The sequence below is a fragment of the Moschus berezovskii genome, chromosome 17, assembly GCF_049115385.1.
Source record: "Moschus berezovskii isolate FMDL1 chromosome 17, NW_MosBer_1.0, whole genome shotgun sequence".
Lineage (NCBI taxonomy): Eukaryota > Metazoa > Chordata > Mammalia > Artiodactyla > Moschidae > Moschus > Moschus berezovskii.
Window position 1 is genome coordinate 48,961,619 of NC_142476.1, and position 6,763 is coordinate 48,968,381.

Sequence of the window (6,763 nt, forward strand, 5' to 3'; positions counted from 1 at the left end):
GAGGCAAACACCTTATTTGGTGGCTCAGTGTTGCAGCTAACAAACACTACCTTGCCTTTAAGGCCTCGCCATATTGGCAAATAGATGGGAAAATAACGGAAACAGTGACAGACTTTATATTCTTGGGCTCAAAAATCACTGCAGATGGTGACTGCAGCCATGAAATTAAAAGATGTTTCCTCCTTGGAAGAAAAGCTATGACAAACCTAGAAAGTATATTAAAAAGCAGAGACACTGCTTTGCTGACAAAGGTCCAAGCTATGGTTTTCCCAGTAGTCACGTATGAATGTTAGAGTTGGACTATAGAGAAGGCTGAGCACTGAAGAATTTGATGCTTTTGAACTGTGGTGTTGGAGAAGACTCTTGAGAATCCCTTGGACTGCAAGGAGATCAAACTAGTCAATCCTAAAGGAAATCAGTCCTGAATATTCATTGGAGGGACTGAAGCTGAAGCTCCAATACTTTGGACACCTGATGTGAAGAATGGACTCATTGGAAAAGACGCTGATGCTGGGAAAGATTGAAGGCAAGAGGAGAAGGGGACGACAGAGGATGAGATGGACATGAGTTTGAGCAAGCTGTGGGAGGATAGTGAAGGACAGGAAAGCCTGGCATGCTGCAGTCCATGGGGTTGAAACGAGTCAGACACAACTTAGGACTGCACAGCAACAATGGCCTTAGCAGAGCATTATTTCAGCCATATTATATCAGTTACAAGAGAGTCATAAGTTCAAGGGGAGTACTAGGCTTTACCTCTTGATAGTGGAGTGGAAAGTTCTACAGGAGCATGTGGGTCAGGAGATTTTATTTTTCAAATATAATCTGCCACATAGTCTTCCTTTGAAAAGGACAGTTTGTGACATGGGAAGGTTGGGAACTCTGGCCTTAATTGGGGGTTTTCCTGAGGGTCTCATTTAGTAATCAATGGCACACATGAGAATATAATAATAGCTAACAGGGTGGGCCAGGCACTGTTGTAAGTTTACTTGTTTAATACAACAGCCTCTGAAAGAGGTACTATCATTATTCCCAGTTTACAGACAAAGCTTGAGGATGTGAAGTAACTTGTCCAAGGTCACAGAGCTCCTGCAGAACCGAAGTCTGAGCCAGAGTCCACACACACAATCACCAGGTTATCCTACCGTTCAATGTGCTCAGTGGGTATAGTGACACATTGCTGTAACCGTTTGTTTGGTGGTGAGAGAATCTGAAACTCCTGACTCCAAGAGTTCTTGTGCTCAGTCACTCAGTTGTGTCTGACTCTGACCTCATGGACTGCAGCCCGAGAGGCTCCTCGGTCCATGGAATACTCCGGGCAAAATACTGGAGTGGGTCGCCATTTCCTCCTCCAGGGGATCTTCCCAACCCAGGACCAAAACTCTGTGTCTGCTGCACGGGCAGGTGGTTTCTTTAACACTGTGCCACCTGGGAAGCCCCGATACTACACTTGATCTTAGCCAAAGGCCAGGAGCTCCTAGAATATATGTAACAGCTGATGGAGATGGAGTTTTGAATTGACATTTTACAGTGCAAATTTAGGAAAAAATAAACGATTCAACATTTATGGTCCCCTATTTAATGCAGCTGGAAAGGGCTCAGAAAGCCTACACTGTGCTTGCCTGTTTTATGGTGAGGGCAGTGGGACCAGAGCAGAGGAGAAGTCCATGGACTCAGAAGCCAGGCTGCTTCAAACCTGGGCTCTACCACTTCCTGCCAGTTTTAACCTTAGGCAAAGTTCTTTCACCTGTGGGACCCTCTTCAAATATAAAATGGGGGTAATAGTACCTACCTTAGAGGGCAGGGCACCTGGAGCTCATTCATGAGCAAGTTAGTGCTCTGCTGCTGCTACTGCTGCTAAGTCACTTCAGTCGTGTCCGACTCTGTGCGACCCCATAGACGGCAGCCGACCAGGCTCCGCCATCCTTGGGATTCTCCAGGCAAGAACACTGGAGTGGGTTGCCATTTCCTTCTCCAATGCGTGAAAGTGAAAAGTGAAAGTGAAGTCGCTCAGTCGTGTCTGACTAGTAGCGACCCCATGGACTGCAGCCTACCAGGCTTCTCTGTCCATGCAATTTTCTAGGCAAGAGTACTGGAGTGGCTTGCCATTGCCTTCTCCAAGTTAGTCCTCTGCTGCTGCTGCTGCTGCTGCTAAGTCACTTCAGTCGTGTCCGACTCTGTGTGACCCCATAGACGGAAGCCCACCAGGCTCCCCCGTCCCTGGGATTCTCCAGGCAAGAACACTGGAGTGGGTTGCCATTTCCTTCTCCAATGTGTGAAAGTGAAAAGTACAAGTGAAGTCGCTCAGTCGTGTCCGACCCTTAGCGACCCCACGGACTGCAGCCTACCAGGCTCCTCCATCCATGGGATTTTCTAGGCAATAGTACTGGAGTGGCTTGCCATTGCCTTCTCCGAGTTAGTCCTCAGTGAGTGTTAATCCCTGGTGATCACCAGTAGGGCCTTGTTTCCTGGTGTGACGCAATGCTGCCACATAGTGGCCAGTTGGGAGAAGGAAATGGCAACCCTACTCCAGTATTCTTGCCTGGAAGGTCCCATAGAGGAGCCTGGAGGGCTACAGTTCATGGGTTTGCAAAGAGTTGGACACAACTGAGCGACTGAGCACACAATGGCCAGCTTACATGGTAGCTTTTCATCCAGTAAAAACAGCTCCTACCAAACAGGTGACCCTTGAACAAGAGGTGGGTGGGGCTCTCACCACCCCCACCCCACCCTTGAAAATCTGTGTATAACTTATTATACCCTCCAAATCTGTGGTTCGGCACCTGCAGATTCAGCCCACCTCAGATTCTGTGTGTGCTAAGTCGCTTCAGTCGTGTCGGACTCTTTGCAACCCTATGGACTATTGCCCACCAGGCTCCTCTGTCCATGGGATTTCCCGGGCAAGAATACTGCAGTGGGTTGCCATTTCCTTCTCCATGGGATCTTCCTGACCCAAGGATTGAACCCATGTCTCCTGTATTAGCAGGCAAGTTCTTTACCACTAAAGCCTCCTGGGAAGCCCTGCTGCTGCTGCTGCTAAGTCACTTCAGTCGTGTCTGACTCTGTGTGACCCCATAGACGGAAGCCCACCAGGCTCCCCCGTCCCTGGGATTCTCCAGGCAGGAACACTGGAGTGGGCTGCCATTTCCTTCTCCAATGTGTGAAAGTGAAAAGTGAAAGTGAAGTCGCTCAGTTGTGTCCGACCCTTAGCGACCCCACGGACTGCAGCCTACCAGGCTCCTCCATCCATGGGATTTTCCAGGCAAGAGTACTGGAGTGGGGTGCCACAACCCCTAATGACTTTGTGTGTTGAACTTCTGCCTCCTCAGCACCCCTCCCCTGCTGAGGATTCAGCTGAGACGAGGGGTAGCTGTGGGCTGAGGAGTCAAAAGGAAACCCTGTATGATTCTTCATCTACAGTTTCTTTCTCCTCTATCCCTGACTCCTCCATAGAGGTAGTAAGAGGGAAGCTGCTTGTATATTCTTCCAATTAAGCACAAATAAACAAACTCTGCACCCTTCTTCTCCTTGGTAGTTTTACATTTGTCAAGAAAGCCAGTTGCTTTTAACCTGCAGTGAGAAGGTGCTGTAAAAGAGGAAAGGACTGGGATGTGATGAGGCCTGTAGGGGCTAAGCATGAGTTAAAAGTAAACACAGCGCTACACTGTAAGAGAAGCGTGAGAAGGTCTGAAAATACACTCCCCCCTGCAGTAAGGCTTCAGGCCCCCTGGCCTGAAAGTTCAAGTTCTGCCACTTGGTGGCACAGTGGTAAAGAATCTGCCTGCCAAGAGACGTGGGTTTGATCCCTGGGCTGGGAAGATACAGTGGAGGAGGAAATGGCAACCCACTACAGTATTCTTGCCTGGAAAGTTTCATGGACAGAGGAGCCTACAGTCCATGGGGTCACAAAGAGTCGGACACGACTGAGCAACTGAACACATACCTTAGCACCTGTTTTTGCAAACTGAAAGAGAATTTTCACTTTTACCAGAAAAAAAGCCATAACCACAGTAATGGAGAACTTCGTAAAAAAGAAAAAACAACAACGAGGTGGCTGAGGGACTTCCTTGGTGGTCTGGTCGCTAAGACTCCATACTCTCAATGCAGGGGGCTGGGGTTTGATCTCTGATCAGGAGTCAGATCCCCCACGCCGCAACTAAGAGGGCGCCTGCCACAACTAAAGGTCTCCCATGCTGCAATTAAGTGCCAGCGCAGCCAAATATTAATAGATACACACATAAATAAATACTTTAAAAAATGAAGAGGCTTACTGCAAACTTTCAAAGGCAGGGTATACCTATATGTCTGAGTCAAATTTCTTAAAAAAAAAAATTGGGGGCCCCTGCATTGCTGATGACCTGGGGAACTGGTCTATTATTAAGGAGCCTCTGCTTTTTCAGGCCTCACTGAGATGCTGCTGTGAGTCAGATCCTCAACAAACATTCAGTGAGCCCCCACCACGAGCTGGGCCCTAGGCTCTCACTGGACCTCAGTTAAGCAGGCTGGGCACTCAGGTCTTTAAAAACTGATTTCAACATAGTACATTCTTTCCACTTGGGATTGATAAGTGCATACTATGTGCTAGGCCAGAAGTGTGCTAGAGTCAGTTCTTACAGCGAGAGGTGAATGCCTGATTTTCAAGAGAGGAGAAAACTAGAGACAAACACAGTCATTACTAAGAATTAAGTTATAATGCGACTTTCCTGAAGGTCTAGTGGTTAAGACTCTGAGATGTGTGCAGGGGGTGGGGGGTTGATCCCTGGTTGGGGAACTAAGATCCTATAGGCCATGTGGTTAGGTCAAAAGATAAAACAAATAAGTAGATTTTTTTAAAATTTATTTTTGACTGTGCTGGGTCTTTGTTGCTGCACGAGGACCTTCTTATGGTTGCAGTTGGCTTCTCTTGTTGTGGACAGGCTCCAGGGTGTGCAGGCTTCAGTAGTTGTGGCTCATAGTGTGTGGACTCTTCCCAGATCAGGTATTGAAGCTGTGTCTGCATTGGCAGGCAGATTCTTTACCACTGGATCACCGGGGAAGTTCAACAAATAGATTTTTATAAAGACATTAAAAAAAAAAGAATTAAGTTACATAAATTCAGACTTAAAAAATTGTATTAAAAACAAAGGTAGTAAAAACTCAAAAGTCATCACTTCTTAATTATGCTGCTGTGTTGCACATTTTTCTATCATTTGTTCTTGGCTATCTCCATCTGCTATGTCTGAATGGTGGATGTGCAGCATCTCTTCCCTGTGTGAAATCACATCTAAAGGGTTAACAGAAGCTTGGCGTGTGTCCTACAGAACAGCAGATAAGGGAACAGCGTGTCAGAAACCTTCCTGCTTGCAGCTTCTTTACTGACTAAGCCTGCTGACTCGCTTTTTTTTGCCATTCTCTAGTTGCATACCCTCTGAGCTTCTCATAGGCAAGGTAATGTATCACTAGACTTTGAAACCAGCCCTACAGATAAGGCTTCTGATGTATGGGTCACTATAGTAACAGGGGTTTTACATTGTTTTCCAGAACTTTGGAGTTGGCTCCTGCCCAGTTCAGACCACTGAGCTTAAAACTGGGCTAGGGCAGGACACAGATTGCCTCACCTTTTCTCTGTCTCCAATCATCTTTCCTCATGCCTAAGACCACTTTGCTGCTTTTGTTTTAATTTGACCTTGCCCTGCGGCACGTGGGCCCTTAGTTCCCCTGCCAGGGATCGAACCTGCACCCTCCTGCATTGGAAGGCAGAGTCTTAACTGTTTTAACCACTGGACCACTGGGAACATCCCCACCTGCTTCTTTATCCCATAACTATCTCAAGCCTCTGGCCCTCGGAGTTGGATCTGTGATTTGTTCTCCTTTCGTGATGACCTCATCAACAAATTCTTTCTCTGCTGCAAACTTCAGTGTCAGGCCTGCTGCTTGTGGGGCAAACAAGCCTGTAGTTGTTGTTTAGTCACTCAGTCATGTCTGACCTTTTGTGACCTCATGGACTTCACTGCAGCACGCCAGGGTTTCCTGTCCTTCACCATCTCCCAGAGCCTGCTCAAACTCATGTTCATTGAGTTGGTGATGTCATCCAACCATTTCATCCTTTGTCTTCCCCTTCTTTTACTGCCTTTGATCTTTCCCAGCATCAGGGTCTTTTCCAATGAGTCAAACAAGTCTAGTTTGTAACAAATGCTGAGCTCAGCTTCTTCATATTGGTTGCTTGAAATCTGGCCAGTAGTGGGAGTACTTACACCAAGGAAACCTGCAAATCAGGGTTTAATTCCTTGTTGACTGCTTACGGAAGTGGGGGGGGGGGGCGGATGTTAATAATGCAGATTGAACTTGAATGTACATGGAGTCTGTACCCTTTGTAGCATGAATAGCACAAGTTGAGGAAATATTCTTCCAGTACTTGACACTATTATTCAGTTCAGTAGAGAAGTCCCTTCCTCACGTCATCCAAAAATGAGTGAAACTCCCAAGAGTGAAACTGGGAAGGAGGAAAATAACTGAAGAAAGTTTGGAAGCAGTGAAGATCTAACTGCTAGGTTTCACTATTTTTCATTTTTTTTTTTTTTAAGTCTTCACTGAATTTGTTACAGGGCTTCCCTGATAGTTCAGTTGGTAAACAATAGTGCTTCTGTTTTCTCTTTTTTTTTGCCACAAGGCATGTGGGATCTTAGCTCCCTCACCCGGGATTGAACTCCACTGGATGGACCACCAGGGAAGTCCTTTATTTCCTTTTTTTTTTTAAATTCATGGCCGCCTGGCATATGGGTTCTTA